Source organism: Phyllostomus discolor, chromosome 4, assembly GCF_004126475.2.
Source record: "Phyllostomus discolor isolate MPI-MPIP mPhyDis1 chromosome 4, mPhyDis1.pri.v3, whole genome shotgun sequence".
NCBI lineage: Eukaryota > Metazoa > Chordata > Mammalia > Chiroptera > Phyllostomidae > Phyllostomus > Phyllostomus discolor.
The window spans coordinates 7,724,366-7,742,347 of NC_040906.2; positions in this window are offsets into that span (position 1 = coordinate 7,724,366).

Consider the following 17,982-nt stretch of genomic DNA (forward strand, 5'->3'; position numbering starts at 1 on the left):
TTATTCCTTGTACCTTTCCCCCCATTCTCCTCCCTCCATCTCCCCACTGATAAAATCTCCGTGTGATTTCCATTTCTGTGATTCTGTTCCTGTTCTAGTTGTTTGCTTAATTTGTTTTTGTTTTTTGTTTTTTAGGTTTTGTTGTTGATAGTTATGAGTTTGTTGTCATTTTACTGTTCATAATTTTGATCATTTTCTTTTTCTTAGATAAGTCCCTTTAACATTTCATATAATAAGGGCTGGGTGATGATGAACTCCTTTAGCTTGACCTTATCTGGGAAGCACTTTATCTGCCCTTCCATTCTAAATGATTGCTTTGCTGGATAGAGTAATGTTGGATGTAGGTCCTTGCCTTTCATGACTTGGAATACTTCTCTCCAGCCCCTTCTTGTCTGTAAGGTTTCCTTTGAGAAATCAGCTGATAGTCTTATGGGAACTCCTTTGTAGGTAACTCCTTTCCTCTTGCTGCTTTTAAGAGTCTCTCCTTTTTAATCTTGAGAAATGTAATTATGATCTGCCTTGGTGTGTGCTTCCTTGGGTCCAACTTTTTGGGGACTCTCTGTGCTTCCTGGTCTTCCTGGAAGTCCATTTCCTTTGCCAGATAGGGGAAGTTCTCCTTCATTATGTTTTCAAATAAGTTTTCAATTTGTTGCTCTTCCACCTCTTCTCCTGGCACCTCAGTGATTCAGATGTTGGAACGTTAAAAGTTGTCCTGCAGGTTCCTAAGCCTGTCCTCATTTTTTTGAATTCTTGTTTCTTCATTCTGTTCTGGTCAAATGTTTATTTCTTCCTTCTGTTCCAAACCGTTGATTTGAGACTCAGTTTCCTTCCCGTTACTGTTGGTTCCCTGTGCATTTGCCTTTATTTCACTTTTCATAGCTTTCACTTTTTCCTCTATTTTGTGGCCACCCTGATTACCAGGGCTTTTAATTTTGTGTCTGATAGGCTGGCTATGTCTTCATTGCTTAGTTGTATTTTTTCTGGAGCTTTGATCTGTTGTTTTATTTGGGGCATTTTTTGGTCTCAGCATGTCTCTTACGTAAAAGGGGCAGAGCCTTAGATATTCACCAGGGTGGGGCAACCCACATAGCGGCCTTGTGACGCTGTCTGTGGGAGAGGGGGTCTGAGAGGGAATAGTGCCACTTGCTCAGCTCACTGCTGGCTTTCAGTCACTTCCTCTGCTACCCACAAGCAAATTGGGCCTTTCTGGTGCTGATTCCCAGGTGGGGAGGTTTGTGTGCATCCTAGGATCCCGTGGTTCCCTCCAACAACTCTCCTGTGAGGCTGGGATTTTCTCCCACTGCTGCAACCCCCACATGTTTTTTCAGTTAAAGGTTTTGAGGCTCTATTTCCCTGCACTGGAACCCTGGTTATGCAATCTGTCTCACTCCCCAGTTGTTCCTCCTGGTTTACCTGCACGCAAATGTGGGACCGCTCGCTCCACCAGCTGACGCCTCACTTGCCCTGGTTCCCCAGCCACCGCCTTGCCATGTCTCCTCTCCACCCTGGCTGGCTGTCTCCACCCCTCCTACAGGCCTGAATGAATGTTTCTTCTTCAACTCCTTGATTGTCAGACTTCCACACAGTTCAATTATCTGGCAGTTCTGGTTGTTTTTTTGTTTTTAAATTTGTTATCATCTTTCTTTTGGTTGTGTGAGGAGGCACAGTGTATCCACCTACACCTCCATTTTGGCTGGAAGTGAAAACACATCTTTCTGAAGCTGGCCCAATAAGAAATAGCAAGTCTCAATAAATTTACAAATATTAAGGTAATTGAAAAAATAGTGTGGTATGTCAAAATAAATACCAGGTCCAAGTAAGATTTATAGGTATTTTCTAATAACAGTTATATTTTTTGATCATTCCTCTCTGGAAATTGAAAAGGAGGAAAACTCACCAGTATCTCTTTGACTCCAAAGCCAGAAGATACAGTTTAGGAGAAAGAAATCACCAGCCCATATAACTCTTGGCTAGAAATATACAATTTCTAAACAAAATATTAGCATATTAAACCAAACAATCTGTAGAAAATATAATACCCACAACCAAACGATGCATAATTCAGGAATGCAAAACTCATTTAATTGAAGAAAATTAAAAAGTCCACTCACATTAACAATTCAAAAGATAAAGATCTCTATATTCACACATCAATAGTAGAAAAGCATTTGATAAAGGTCAACCTAAACACATGACAGAAACTCTTTGCAAATTAAGGATAAAAGCAAAATTTCATTTGATAAAGGGTGTCTACAAATTGCCGAACGTGGCGGCATCTGAACCGAGGGAACATCAGAAACATCACCTTGACGATCCATTCCATGGAAACATTTGGAACCAAGGCTTTTGTGTCCCCGAGCCACAGCAGAATCACTTCACCAACGGAGTTTCCTGGTGCTGAGAACTCAGGGCACACAGCAGCTGGTGCTGTCACAGCCCATGCAGGGCCTGTGACCTCAGATGCCAATACGTCTCTAGGTAAAAATACCTTGTTTTCATTTTGGTAAAAACCTCCACATTGCAGCTGTATTTCCCTAAGGTAATAGTATCTCCTTCTGTCCTCACTCAGGGCTGTCCTTTCCAACCAAAGCGACTTTTCAGGTGGTGGTTTGCTCCTCTGGCGCTTGACCACACCTAATGTAAACATTGATGCAGAATTAATGAGTAAAGGAATTTGGTTTATGTGTAAACTTTTCTTTTTGTTTCATTTCTGATGTTGTCTATGTTTTATTTTTATTATTACTATTTTTTATTTCAATTACAGTTGACATAGATTATTATATGGGGCAAAAAAGGTAAAGAGACTAAGAGGCACAAATTGGTTGTTAGAGAACAGTCAGGGGGAGGTCAAGTGCAGCATGGGGAACATAGTCAGTAGTAGTGTCCTGACTATGTGTGGTGTCAGATGGGTGCGAGATTTATCGGGATGATCACCTGTTAAGTTAGGTAATGTCTAATCACTGGGGTGCACACCTGAAACTAATATGATAATGTGTTTCAACTGTCATTGCAAATAAAACATGATAAACTTTTCTTACATTTCCTTGAAGATCACTCCAAAGGAGAAAGAAGTGGGGTGGAGGATAAGAAGGAAGAGAGGCCATTTAACACACCATTTTCTAAGGAAAAGAATGGGGAGTGGGTGCTCAATATTGACTGAGTGAATGGGAGATTCACCAGTTATCCTTTTGCTTTCACTGATTCAGCCACCCTAGCCTTCTCCTTCCCCACTGAACTTGGAAATGCTGAGTCCCACTTATCTAGGGCCTAGGGTTTGCCCTAGGCCTGGGATCCAGCTCTGATAGCGATCATGGGACTTCTAGCAAGTTACTCAATGTATTAGTTGCCTGTGGCTGCTATAACAAATCACCTCAAACTGGCTGACTTAAAACAACATAAATTTATTTTCTCACTGTTCTGAAGGTCAGAAGTTCCAAATCAAGGCCTTGGCAGGGTTCCATTCCTTCTGGAGGCTCCAGGGGAGAATCTATTCCTTGACTCTTCCAGTCTCTTCCAGTTTCGGGCAGCTGCCAGCACTTCTAGGCTTGTGGCTACATCACTTCAAGGTCAGGATCTTCTCATCTCTCCGGTCACTCTGGACAGCACAGTCACCTCTGTGGATGATCAAATCTCACATGACTGCATTTAGGGACCCCCTGGGTAACTGAGACTAGTCTGCCCATCTTGAGTTTAGATCACTGACTTAATCATATCTGCAAAGACGTTACCGTATAAGGTAACATTCACAAGTTCCAGGGACTAAGAGCTCATTTGTTTAGGGGTCAATATTCTCCCAACAACACTTGATCTCTTCAAGTTTCAGTTTCCTGATATGCAAAACGGAGATAAGAAAACCAAACACATAAGGGTGTGGTGTTCTGATGGTTAAATAAGAAACATAAATATAAACTAACACAAGCACACACACAAAAGCTCCTCGGCATGCTCAATAAATAGAGCTTAAAGGAGACCATACCTTATCTTTATAAAATTCTGTGAGCTATGCACATTCCTTAACTCTCTGAAACTCTTAAATCCTTACAGATATAGCTAAATTTACATTTAGATTTATTTTGTCTCGCTATATAGCCTTTCACTTTTTTTTTTCCTGGATGTTTTGCTTGTCTGTCTCCAAAGCTCTTAGCTAATATATTACATGTTGTCCTTGTTATAAAGAGTTCCTTGCCTGGAGGAGGAGACAACTATATGAATTGAAAGACATTGATTGTATTTTTTAATGAATCAGACATGATGAGGGAACAGAGAAGGTGGTTATTAATTCTGCCTTGATTTTCCTACAGGAAATGACTACTTAGCCCAACCTGCCAACTTGCCCACATTTCCTTTAAGGCAAGCTCTGTCCTTTTTGGCTTGCTTCACTACAAGAGAAATCTTAATTTTGTTGACACCATCTTTTAAATTTTTCTTTTGGGTGCCAAAAGCAAAAGTACCTGGACCCAAGTAGTTCAACATGTTTAATTGTTTCTTCGTCATTTTCCGCTCTTTTGTTTTCAGCAGGTCACTTCTCCTTAGACACTGGTTTCAGCACTCAGGGCAAGAAGGGAAGAGGAGACTTCTTGCACTTTGGCATAAATGCTCACTCAGCCTGGCCAGACATGAGATGGAAAAGCAACAATGTGCCCACTGGGAGACAACAGGAAAGCTGCTTGTTTCAGTTTTGAGGTGATCTAAAACGTATCCACGTGAAGAACACGCTCGTCCAGGTCCAGAGATCAACAGGTCTGTAGATAGATGCCTGCTACAATTACTAACAGGCCCATCAGCATCAGAGCTTGTGCATCCAACCCACCATCTTCCTTCTTGGGTAAGCATTTTCCATGCCATGCTCCATGCTGCTAAGAGAAGAAACCTCTGGATTAGTTGATAGCTTCCTAATGCGTCTCTTTCTTATGGAAGTAACGCTGCCACCGTTGTCGTTAGTGGGAAACAGGCTCCTCCTTGGAATCACGAGGAAAGCATTCCAAGGAAGCACACACCCAGGAGATTGTAGGGTGGCAAAATTTATCTGAGTGGAGCTAGAAGCTTCCCCCTGGGTGTCCAACGTCCCATCTCCCTCTATCCCACCATGGAAAATCGGGGCCGGAAACAGAGTCAGTGTTCAGAGATCCTGGGCCATATTAAAGCTCAGGTCAGTCCAGCATCTGGCTAGTTCAGCTTGTGTTCCCAGCTGCAATCTGTTGCTGGGCTGAGATATGCAGGCTCCCACCTGGAGCCTGCACGTGGACTCCACAGGGCCATTGACTAAGTGGCTGCCATGGCCACGAAGCTATGACGAAAGGACACACAAGGGTGCGTGGCGTGAGTGTCTTACCAGATGAGAGAAAGAGAGAGAACTCTTGGTTTTCCTGGGGTTATAACCAGGAGCTTGGATTTTTCAAAATGACTGATCAACTTCCCAAGCTTTGGTGAGAAGCTCCACCTCCTTCTTAGACTTACAGGACTGTAAGGCTAGACTCCTCCCCCTGCACCCTAACGTGGTAACTGGTACCTGAGGGAGGAGGAAGAAGTGTTAACTCCCTTGGTAGAACAAGGCTGTGATCCCCTGGGGTGTGAAGCTGTAGCTTCCTGATGAAGCAAACAGGCTTATGCTCCCCAGTTTGCTAAACTCAATGTCTAATTTCCTTTGCTCCCCTTCCCTTTATTAATAATTAACAAAATATCAATGGCAACAACAATTACTTTCACTTCACTATCAAACTTCCTGAAATAATGATTAAAACACCCTTCCTCTGACTCCTACTTGCATTGTAAGTTCTTGCAATCTGAATTATTCTACTGATATTACCAAACTAAAACCTACCCACAAAAATCACCACATTTAATGATCTTTCCAAAATCCTTCCTCTGTAGTATTAATGTGTCACATTTTGCACGATTTCTAACCCCACTTTGTTCCCTCCCATTCTTCCTTCCTCACTTACATTTTCCATGCCCCCAGCACTGTTCCAATTCCATTTCACTTCTTTCATCGTTTGTATTCCTCCTTCTGGAACATTCCTTATGTCGTTGTGACTTTGGTGTTCTCTTTTTATGTCTCTTTACATTCTTTCTTTTATTTCCACTCTGTAGTTTCAATGACTGTGGTTGTTTTGGTGTTCAGCTTACATCTCTCAGCCACTGTGGTCAGCTGGTGAAGGGAGGCTGGTGGAAGGAGAGAGAGACCCTTTCTCAAACCCTGATCTATTTCTTACACACCCAGATGCCCCCTCACATCTCTTGACGTGAGTTGTTGATATCTCCAACTCAACATGCTAACAACAAAGCTCATTTCTTTGCTCTTCAAATCAGTCCTTTCTCTTTCTCCACACCTTCTAATGCCAGAGAGTATTAATCTTTCAATTAACTTGATTTAATACCTTTTATTCATCTATAACTTTTTCCTTCGACTTCCAATCAATCACAAAAGTCTACAAAATCTGTCTCCATATGGCCTTTCACCAAATGGCCCAATCTGCTTCTCCAGCCTTCCTTTCTACATGCTTTAAAGATAAAAGCTAACATTTATCACACGTCTTATAATGTCAGAGTATGTAATTACTTGATTTATTTATTTAAAACAAAGGAGGGTGAGGTTTCCATTATTCTCAATTACCCAATGTGCTTTGGGAAGATTAAGCAACTTGCCAAATGCTACACCTCAAGTGCAGACATGGCCAGCAGCAGGGTCCAGGTCATCTCATGCCAAACATGCTCATTTTGAAAAATATAAAAAATGATGTGTTCTAGAGCTTGTCCAAGCTGCTGTCTTGCTCCTTGTGTCCCCTTACAAATAGTCTTACATTTAGACTCCCTAGTAAAAGCAAATAATATCTTTAGCCTCTCTTGGACTCCTTCCCACACTCAATTATTTCCATAAAAAATGTTCTCACCCCCAGGTCCCACAGGAATTGACCGCTGATTCACGCCGTCCTTTCTCACCAGAAGAAACACTTCCTACTGAACATCGATTGCTCTGAATTTACACTGCTTTCCAGGCACGTCGGACACGTGTCGGAATTATTTGAGTGGTTCACTCCATTCCTTTCATAGCGTTCAAACTGTGTTCTGGTGTCTCTTCCTTTCCCACAGAAAGAAATGTCTACTGCAGAGCTGTGACCATCGCAGGTGCACAGTGAGTCTTTGCACCACAGGTCATTCTTTGACGGTCTTCTGAGCTTTCTGCTTAGTTTGAAAGTTTAAATCTTTTGTGCAATATTTTAGACATGCAAAATATATACATAATACACACCCTCCAACACACTATCCAGCTTAGAAAATAAACATCACTGGCTAGAGTTTGTTATGCATCCCTACCCATCCACCTGCTCCTCCATCCTAAATTTGATGCGTCTGAATCGTATTTAACTTTTACTGCTTATGCACAACTTCTCAAAGATTAAACATTCACTCCCTAGTCAAAGCGAACTCACAAGGAAGCAGGAGAAATGGGTGAGCCTTGTCTCCAGGGCTCACTGACCCTCTTAGATCTGCAGCTGGGTTTCCCTCAGGACACGCTGGCCTCATATGAGTTGAAACATGAGGATACTATTTATTTTTAGTCTAGAAAAACATATATGGTCAGCATCACAGGTCTCTGGAGGAAAAACAGGAAAATTTCTGTGCTACCAGCTGTTTCATTGAGCCTGAGAAGGTTCCCTTAGTTAGTTTCTGTTCCTCACTCATATATTTTTACCCAGAAATGATGCATCTGTGGTCATTTCTTCCTCTCTGAGAAAGCATACTCTCTATGATAGCATTTTAAAAACCCTTTTCTTTCTCTTTGTATTTTCAATATACTATTTTAAAGTATGAGGACATTTTTTTCCCATGGCATTCAAGACACTCTTTACAAAACTAATTATGAGAATATTAAGGGATTTTGTGGGACATAAGATATAATGTAATGTGAGACATTTTGGATTTTGATATTTTCCCATTTAATTTAAAATGCTTAAGTTTATTTTAAAGGGACATTTTAAAAGGAATAATAAAATGAATACTTATTACATGACCACTCAACTTAAGAACTAGATTGTTACTAATATATCAACCTGTGACCCCTTTCATATACTATTTTTCTGTTCTCCTCATTCCTTGAGTTTTCCATTAGTTTGTTTTTATTTTTACAGTTTCATCACACTTGTCTGTATCTCAAGACACTCCATTGTAAACTTTTGCTTGTTTTAAGTTTATAGAACTGTTACCACATTGCAGGAAGTCAGCTAAAACCATCTTTTGTTACCAAATGTTAACTGCTGATGCACGCTCCAGTAATTCAATTTATCATTGCTCTATAATATTTTATTTTTTGATATAAGAATGTCTTAATTAATTTTCCTGTCTAAATATTTTGATTTGCATTTTTGATGCTGCAATGAATACTTATATAAAAATTCTTGTTCATGTCTCCAGGTTCATATACATGTAGAAGTTTATCTGCTGGTTAATTGTCTTTACTTAATGATTTTTTAGGAGTTAACCACCCATTTTTGTTTCTCTGTCTTAGTTAGTCTTCTTGTAGTGTTACATGTAGCTTCTTGCAATTTGTGAATTGCCCTTTCACCTTCAATATGGTGGTCTGTAATGAATGGAAGCTCTTAATTTTAATTTAATCAAACTTATAAAATTATGATTTCATGTCCCATTATAAATATATGCTTATATTTTCTTCCAAGAGGTTTAAAGTTTGTCTTTATTTCTAAGAATCTGTTACAACCAGAATTATTATTATCTACAGTATGAATAAGAATGTAATTTCATATTTCTAAAGCTCCAAGTGCATTATTTTATAGAAATTATATGTTTCCCATTATTCTGTAGCATCACCTCCATTCTCTGTGAGCTTCACATACTGCCTGCGCCTGAACCTTAAAGCTAAGTTTTCATCACTTTGCTGCAGGCCATGCAACAGCTACCTGCTGGCACCTCACACACGCTCAGACTCGAACCCATTTCTTTGTTATTTTTCCTTCAGGTTTCACTCAAGTACTTTTTCGCCTAAGCAAACTACTAGTTGAAGGACCATTCCTTACTCTTATCACTTCAAAATTTTAGCCACACCTTGTAGATTTTTGTCTTTTTATAGTATTTCAAATCTATCCTTTCTTTAGAATCCTTTTGAAATTGTCCTAGTTCAGTCCCTTCTGCTGATCATGGTTATAGCCACCTCTTAATATCTGGTTCCGATTTTGCGATGCTCGAAAATGCAGACAGATGGAGGGCTCAAGTAGATGGACATCAGAATATCAGTTGTCGCAAGGAGTCTGTTTTTAATATGGCCAAGTAGGTTCTGACCAGACTGACCCTACCCCAGTAACAACCACAGCCTTCGGGGGGGAAAACATGAAAAAAGCTCTGTGAAGGCATTAGAGAATGCACAAAAGTAGGCAAATTCCAGAGACAATACCAACTGCATACTTGGTATTCAAGAAAAGCCAATACCAACCTAAATGTAAAATTATGGATAAATATAAAAGACTATATTTTCCTTTTAATTTCTTTAAAGCACATGACTCTTTAAAGTTGAAAGCCATAATATTCTTATGGGGTGTTACATTGCATGCATTTTAATACCTATGAAAATGTAGCACAAAGGATATGAGGATACACAGGCTTACACTCTTGCAAGATTTCTACATTTAACATGAAGTGGTGTAATAGTAACTCTAAGAGGGCTATGAACAGCAAAGAATTATCCACCAGAAAACAATCCCAGAGACCGGAACTAAATAGCAAGTAGATTAAAGTAGAATTCTAAAGTTCTTCAACTAATTCAAGAAGGACAATCAGCAAACAGCAAACCGAGAGGAAGAAACAGAAAGTAATTAATAAAAAGTAGACCCATCCAACCATGCCAAAAATCACCTTCACTGCAATGGTCAAAGGCAGGAATCATCCTAACTATGTGCTGCCTATACAAACACACTTCGCACACACCCAGCCGAAGAGTCCGAGGTTGACAGAAGCCACTGCATACAGATGACCGGAGAAGGGGGAAGTGGCCACATGGGCATCAGATGAAACAGACTTACAGAAACAACAGTTCCAGAGACACAGGAGGACACTTCATAATGATACAAACATGTTTAAGTCACATAAATATATTACGATCATAAATACACATGAATCAAGTCACGGTGCTTCAAAACAATATGAAGCAAAAAATATTGACAGTTTCCTACAGAGGAATAGCCAATTTTATGAGATTTGTAACTCCCCCATTTTCTACTGATCGAATAGGCAGTATCAGGAAGAAAGAAGGTAATCTAGACAATGCCGTCCACTCCTTACTGTTGGTATTTATAAAACATCACATCAACAACGGCAGAATACACATTTTGTAAAAAGTGTGCTTGGTAACTCCACCGCCATAGGCCATATGCTTAACCATAAACTTGCTTTGTTAATTTAGAATAACTGAAATCGCACAATCTCTTACCGAGATGTGATTGAGTAAGAAATGCATAATAATAAGATATTTAGGAAAATAGAACGTTTGTAAATTAAACAACACAGGCGGATCATAGAAGAAATCCCAAAGGAAAGTAGAACACAGTTCTAGCTGGATGATAGTGCGCGTGCATTTCAATAACTATGGCACGGCTAGTTAGACAGAGGGAGAAGGGCATCAGACTGGACTTGCTTTGGACAGAAAGTGCCAGGCCCTAGCTCAGTCACGGTCTGGAGGCTGCCCTAGGCATGGCCTGGGGTGGCCCCGAAGGGACCAAGATCTGGAGGTCATCAGCTCACCCCAGTTCTCACAAGGAGGCGCATCTCCCTGCAGGCATGACCGCAGGACACAAATAAGGCCACCTGCAACCGCTCCCACACAGGTTACCACAGGGCGACTCGGCAGTGCACCCCAGAGACCAAAGGAGGCTCTGGCCAGTCCCCAACAATCATACGTGAACTTGAACTAGAGGACTCTGCAGGGCCATCACAGACAGCTCGGGTTCCCCAGCACCGAGAAGGTGGGTGTGTTTACAGATGATCGCTGAGCATCCTCCAGGGGGAGCGGGAAGGGACTAACTCTTCCCTCTGCGTGTAGCTGGGCTTTGCGGACTTGGAGGTCGGGGCCCTAGGAGCTGGGGCTTAAGATTAGGAGACGTGGGTCATTAAGATTACCCACTCGCGTGAGCGAGCTGCTCAGCGCTTCATCTCAGCAGGACAGCTGTAAATGTAATGTTGCCCCTGAAATACAGAGTTCTGGTAACTCTGGGGGAGTCAGGAATGCCAGTCACCAAGACCAAAAGGGTTCCCATAGCCCCCCGCAGGTAGCGTTCCCAGGAACAGCACACTGGGGGCGGGGGCGCTAAGAGCCACGATGCAACTGGCCATGTAAGTTCAGGGAAGCGACACTTTCCTTAGAAAACATGTTGCCTAGTGGACAGAATGCCCAGTGACAACTTGCCTTTTGATAGCGCTTATGTTTAAATAAATTTTTACTTAGTTCTACTTTTACTAGAAACGTATGATGATTAAGAATAGTACATTCACCATTGATCATAATACTCCACAATATTTAAGACGAACAGGATCTCTTTGAAATGTAATTTCTAAAGCTAGGACTGATAGAAAGTCAGAAGTAGGGGGGTGTCATGGGTTAAAACATCTAAAATATTGTAGTTGTATTTTATCACCATTTTTTACTCTGCAATAACTAGGCAAATTCTTGCCCTTCTCCATTTACTTTTAGAAGTATCAGGGAAGAGAAATAGGCACTGAATATTGTGCCTCTTCATTGACTTTGGGGGATAACGAGCGGAAACTCACCCAGGTTCCAACGGCCGTGGGGACTCCCTGAAAGGTGGAGGGATTTCCGTTGCACAACCTTCAGGAGGCTCTCCTGTTCTGCACTGGAACCCTGTTCTCAGAAACAACAAAATCTGTTCCCACCCCCACCCCGGTATCTTTCCTCTCCCTCTCCTCGTTTTTCTTCTCCTCCTCCTCTCTCTTCCTGCTTCCCTTCTGTTGCACGGCTTGCCTGTTTCTGTGTCCGTCACTGAGTGCTTCTGTAGGAGTCGCCTGAGGTTTAATGCTCCTGGAGACGCTGGAATGCAGGCACAGCAGCCTCATTGTAGAGATGAGGCAAGCGAGGCCCCAAGCGTCAAAGCCACTTGCTTTCTTCCCTACAGCCTCCCCTTTGGTTTACTGCCTTTCGTGTTGATCTCCATCTACAGAAGTAGAGCCAAAAGTCCATGGTAGAGTCTCACGTGAGCAATTTATTTAAACACTTTCCTGATGTAGCTTTTTGAAAAAAAAATTAATGATGGGCATTGGTGATGTGCCTAGTGGTGAGTGAAAAAAGCAAAATTAAAAGAGGAAGAAGGAGCTGGCCAAGATGGAGGTGTAGGTAGACACATTGTGCCTCCTCGCACAACCAAGATAGGGATGACAACAATTTAGAAACAGAATAACCAGAACTAACAGAAAATTGAACTGTATGGAAGTCGGACAACCAAGGAGTTAAAATAGACACATTCATCCAGACCAGTAGGAGGGGCAGAGTTGGGCAGCCGGGCAGAGAGGTGTCAGGGCATAAAGAGCATTGGGACCAGTCGCATAAGGCACCCCGGGTGCCCAAGACCACAGTGGGTGGACCTGGGCACGCAGGTGGTGGCTGGCAGACCCAGTGAGGCACCGAGTGCAACCCAGGATACCAGTGCCAGGAAATAGAGCCTCAGGGCACTGATTGAAAACACCTGTGAGGGTTGAGGTACAGGGAGAGACTCCTAGTCTCATGGGAGAGTTTGTTGGAGAGACGCATGGGGTCCTAGAATGTGCACAAGCCCACCCACATGGGAATTAGCACCAGAAAGGCCCAATTTGCTTGCGGGGAGTGGTGGAAGGGACTGAAGTCTGATGCAGGGTGGAGCAAGCACCATTGTTCCCTCCCAGACCGCAACCCCACATACATTGTCACAACCCAGTGACTGGGTTGCCCTGCCCTGGTGAACATCTAAGGCTCTACCCCTCATACATAACAGGTGCGATAAGAAAAAAAAAAAAAAAAAAAAGGTCCAAATGGAAGAACAGATCAAAGCTCCACAGCAAATATAACTAAGTGACCAAGAGATAGCCAACCTATCAGGTGCACAGTTCAAAGCACTGGTGATCAGGATGCTCACAGAATTGGTTGAATTTGTTCGCAAATGAGGCGAATAAATGAAGGCTATGCTAAGTGAAATGAAGGAAACTGCACAGGAAACCAATAGTGATGGGAAGAAGACTGGGACTCAAATAAATGGAGTGGACCAGAAGGAAGAAAGAAATAACTAAACAGAAAAGAATGAGGCAACAAGAATTCAAAAAAATGAGGAGAGGCTTAGGAAGCTCCAGGACAACTTTAAACATTCCAACATCTGAATTATAAGGGTACCAGAAGGGGAAGAGGAAGAGCAACAAGTGGAAAAGTTATCTGAACAAATAATAAAGGAGAACTTCCCTAATCTGGCAAAGGAAATAGACTTCCAGGAAGTCCAGGAAGCTCAGAGAGTCCCAAAGAAGTTGGACCCAAGGAGGAACACACCAAAGCACATCATAATTACATTAGTCAAGGTAAAAATGAAGGAGAGAATCCTAGTAGCAGCAAGAAAAAAGGAGACAGTAACCTACAAAGGAGTTCCATCAGACTGTCAGCTGATTTCTCAAAAGAGACCTTACAGGCAAGAAGGGGCTGGAGAGAAGTATCCCAAGTCATGAAAGGCAAGGACCCACATCTAAGATTACTCTATCCAACAAAGCTTTTGTTTAGAATGGAAGGGCAGATCAAGTGCTTCTCAGATAAGGTCCAGTTAAAGGAGTTCATCACCACCAAGCCCTTATTTTATGGAATGTTAAAGGGACTTATCTAAGAAAAAGAAGATGGTAAAAAATATGAACAGTAAAATGACAAAAAAACCTCACAATTGTTAACAACTACACCTAAAACAAAAACAAAAACAAACTAAGCAAACAACTAGAACAGGAACAGAACCACAGAAATGGAGATCACATGGAGGGTTAGCCACAGGGGAGTGGGAGGAGGAAAGAGGGGGAAAAGGTACAGAGAATAAGTAGCATAGATGGTAGGTGGAAAATAGACAGGGGGAGGGCAAGAATAGTATGGGAAATGTAGAAGCTAAAGAACTTATGACACATGGACATGAACTAAAGGGGGGATGTGGGTGGGAGGGGGTGTACAGGGTCGAGGGGAATGAGAGGGCATAATGGGACAAACTGTAATAGCATAATCAATATAATACATTAAAAAAATAAAAGAGGACAAAGAAGAAAAGAGGATGACATAGTCTGAAATGAAGGATCACTCAAGGCAATGCAAAGCTGGTACATGAACACTTCTAAATGAAAGAAACCTCCAGTCTGGAAATGCTACGTGCACCGCGTCGTGTGATTCCAACTCTTTGATGTGCTGAAAAAGTGACCAGCCCCTGAGACTAAAACTGATCCGTGGTTGCCAGGGGTTGAGGCAGGAGGATGAATAGGTAGAACCCAGGACAAGGCAATGCCTGCGTGGTCCTGCAGTGGTCAGTACATGACATTGTGCATTTGGCAACACCCATAGGACTGTTGCACAACCCCAAGAGTGAAGCCTAATGCAAACTAGCTGTGGGTTAGTTTCAGTTCATAATAATGCACCGATATTGGCTCATCAGCTGTAACAATGCAAGATATTAATAATAGGAGAGGCTGAGGGGAGACAGGGAGGACAGGGGAACTCTGGACTTTCTGCTCACATTTCCTGTAAGCCTACAGCTGTTCTAGTAAAAAGGGTCTATTAATGTTAAAAACTTTAAAAACTGCTGGTACAGGAGGACAATTGGTCCATATCCAGATGTCACAGTACAGCCCAATTCTGGGACAGAATTTATAGTCGTTAGATAGGTTGCTCGCTAAAAGCCTGTGTCCCAGTACCTAATGTTGAGTGGATTTAAATCACGAACAGAGAACAAAGAAAAACGATTCTAATATAAATTTCCATTTTTCTCTGTTCAATGCAGACAGCATGCTCATGCCTTTAAGTTGGGGACAGATGGCTCAGTGACAGGCAGTGAGGGGGGGCGGTATTCACGTGTGCAGGACTGAATCTCATTACAATCTACGAAGATCATAACAATCAAGACCAACCCTCTGCCAGCCCAAAGGGGGCGCTCTGGTGCGGAGCTTGTCTATCACACATGGCCTGCCTTGGCTAGACTTGGCTAATCACATGCCCTGAATTATTTACTAAAACTAAGGGCAGGGGCATTTTCACACAGTCTGAGAAATCTGATGATGAATGCTACTTCCATTACCTTTTATTTCTTTTATCCCTTGAAAATCTAAGTAAACCAATTTAATTTAAAACCCAATTTCCAATCATATTACAGTTATTTTTATTATTGTTTTTTCTCAATGTAACATAGGAGAGACCGTCTCCTTTACTTACTCATTATTATTATCTTGCTACGAGTCCTTGAAAATGTCTGTTATAAACCATGTTCTACTCCCTAACACACATGCAATCAGTGAAGAAAAGAGTCTCGGCATAATCTGCTGATTTCCAAACTTCAATGTACAGCAAAGTACACAGACCTCTATTTCAGTTTATAATGTGAAGTTCATGGCGTGGACCAGACTCGCCTAAAAATGCATGGAAAACACTAGCAGTCTCCTATGTTTGTGGAGCTCGTTTAATTAAGAATATGCATCCATGCGAGACTGTTCAGGGAGTAGAAGTGGAAAAATGTTTGGGTTTTTTCTCCCCCCCCAAAAAATTATTAACTACTTTAAAAATTCAGGTCTATTTTAAAATGATCGCTCTGTGGCCTGTAAGAAACCTGAGCCAGATGGGATTTCAGGAAACTCTTTCATCCATAACCGAGACGAAGCTCAGTAACCTGAAAATGCTAACACTCCAAGCGCTGCGCATATTGCTGAAAGAAATGGGATGAATAAACCACCGGCGAGGTAAAGCGATAATGAATGCTTCTCGGTGTAACTGAGGGAACCAGCGGGACAGCAGGGGCTGATGGGATAAGCGAGGCTGGGCGAGCGAACGTTAAAGACAGAAAATATTGTCGAGCACCTGCCGTGCACAATGTGTTGAGGTGGGGGGGGGGGGATGCAATGGGCTTAGTGTACACAGGAAGATGGGCTAATGTGAAAACTCCCTCGAGACGAATTCACAGAAATGCCAGGTAACGTGTCTCAAGCTTTATGTCCAAAGTGGAGCTGAGGTGCCAAGAAAAAGAGGACTCCCCGAGTGGCAGCATGAAAACCCAAGGGAAGAAGGTTGTGAGTAGAGAGGTTCAGCTCTCCTAGAGGGGCGCCGGGGTGGGGCAGTGGCCAAAGAGCAGGGCGGGGCTGTCTTTCTTTGTGGGACCAAGCAGAGCAGCCTTCAGCCTGCACAGAGCAGGTCATGGTTAGGGAACTTCTGCACCCTCAAGGAAAATGGTCCGTCCGACGAATTCAGTCACCCACACAAGGGGGCGAGGAACAGCCTGGTCTACCCTTTGCCAGCTTTGGGGGGGACATGCTTGTGAACCCCCAGCTCTGTCTATGAAGGTAGTTTAGACCTATCTGTGATCAAGGAACAGAAAATAGAATACATTTACATAAACAGGGTCCATAGGCCTATGGAGATACTAATGGACATTTGCAAAAAAAAAAAAAAAAAAAAAGCAAAACGGCCTTGGACCCATCCTATTGGAATTAGATAGAGCTCCGCTTAAGTTGCATTCACACTCCAAAAGTATAAAACATGTAGGAAAACAAGCCTCCAGAAGCAAGAGGAAGCACATGTAAAAAAAAATTAGGAGTGAATTATAATGTTTCTGAGAAAATAATTGTCACCGAAACCAAGAGTTGACCGTCTGCCATCACAAAAGCCAACCCCCTGAGACAGGTGCTGGTGAGAAGGCAAGGGATTCATTCAGGTGCCGGCAGGCTCCTGCCTCTGAGACCATCTTTACATCCCAGCGCTGGCGGGGATCTTCATAGGGAAGGAGAGGGAAAGCAAAACACAGAAATCAGGGGGAGGGGCTGCGGACGGACGTCCTTGCAGGTCCAGTATGGATCTTTAAGGTCAGCATCCTGACACTGGTCATTGCCAGTCAGAGTTCTGCAGCTGGGTGACCTGCTTCCACTAAAGTCATGGTCAAGGCCATTTCTTGTACAAGCAGAAACTGGAACTGCTGATGCTTGCAATGTGCTTATAAAATTAAAAACTATCATTGTGTGAGTTCTTTTTATCAATTTGTTAGTACATTGTATTCTAGTTCCATTTCATGCTTAATCAGAGTAGTATAAGGTTTTTATCCCCTGTTACAATCCCCCTCTGTCAATTCTTCCTCCATATCTGTGTGGTGCTATTGCTGCCGTCTAAATTTCCTGGGGGGATGAAAACGTGAGCCTGTTACAAAGCAAAAACTCATGAGTTAAAGGCAGATCTATTTCTTAGGGGTGCCTGTGGAGCAGACACACATTTTCCAATGTGAGAAAAACAGGTCATAAGGAGGTTTAAGACAAGACTTACAAAAGAAAAGAATTGTGAAACCTAAATTAAAATTCCTCCTAATAAGGGCCTGAGATCTTGTGGTGTTCATGAAAACAGACTCACAAACCAGTCTCAGGCACCTTGAAAGAGTGGGCCTAATGGGCTAATGTTTGTTCAAGCCAGGTAGCACACCATCCGATCTTAGTGACGCTTGCCTCTGCCTGAGTTGAGATGTTGATATCATCCATCTGCCATCTTCTCAGGTGGCCGGCACCTGAACAAACCACTTTTCTTCTCACCAGCACCTGTCTCACAAGTTTGGCTTCTGTGGCAGCTGGTGGCTGAAACCTGGTTTTGGTTACAATCATCCAACAGAAGCCATGAAGTACATAAATGTGAAACAAGATTCTTAGAGCATTAAAAATGGCCTTATAACCAAAGAGTGGATTGATTTTTAAAAGTGAGAGTTATCCTAAAAGTAAAAAGAAAGGATAGCCATTCCAGTT